This window comes from Homalodisca vitripennis, chromosome 4, assembly GCF_021130785.1.
Source record: "Homalodisca vitripennis isolate AUS2020 chromosome 4, UT_GWSS_2.1, whole genome shotgun sequence".
Classification (NCBI taxonomy): domain Eukaryota; kingdom Metazoa; phylum Arthropoda; class Insecta; order Hemiptera; family Cicadellidae; genus Homalodisca; species Homalodisca vitripennis.
Genome location: NC_060210.1, coordinates 32,892,838 through 32,893,541, shown reverse-complemented (window position 1 = coordinate 32,893,541; position 704 = coordinate 32,892,838). Strand labels below are relative to the sequence as shown.

General features: G+C 24.3%; 1 non-coding gene across 1 annotated transcript; it reads left to right on the top strand.

Annotated features, from left to right (window-relative positions):
* Positions 1 to 305: 305 nt before the first annotated feature.
* On the top strand, positions 306 to 378 carry Trnaf-gaa. Its single transcript has one exon. It is a non-coding gene; the product is annotated as a tRNA-Phe (tRNA).
* The last annotated feature ends 326 nt before the right edge of the window (positions 379 to 704 follow it).

Here is a 704-nt window from a genome sequence, read left to right as displayed (position 1 = left end):
CGCTTCTTCAAAAAAGTTTTATATATATATATATTTATATATATATAAACTTATATATAATACTAACAAGTATTAGGTCTAGACCATTATAATACATCACATGAGATGAGAGAAAGTACACCCGTCCATAACCTTAAATACTAAACGAATTTCTTCAAACACCTAGTTTATTTCAAAACAAGTCACATTAATTGCTTTGGAATAAATTATATTGAAGAATAATTTATTATTTTTATAAAACAAAACCAAAATCGATATTCTTTTTGTTATTTTAATTCATGTATAACACAATGAATCTATGAGCAGCCGAAATAGCTCAGTTGGGAGAGCGTTAGACTGAAGATCTAAAGGTCCCTGGTTCGATCCCGGGTTTCGGCAATTTCATTTTTATTGCTTCACAAATAAAATCTTTTATGCCAATAATTTTACATGTCAAAGAATAAATTCTGAAAAAGCAATAATTTTACTATTTTTTTATTATTTATTTTATGTTATTTTATAAAATTTTATATTATAAAATTTACGAATATATATATCTTATATAGCCATTGATACAAAAACCAGGGATGGGAGTATATTTTAATTGGAATATTATTATTCATGAACTCTATTAATCCTTAACATTAAACAATTAATATTTATTTAGTATACTATTTAGTATATATTATATTGGGAGGCGATGTTAATATTTGCTTTGATGTTAC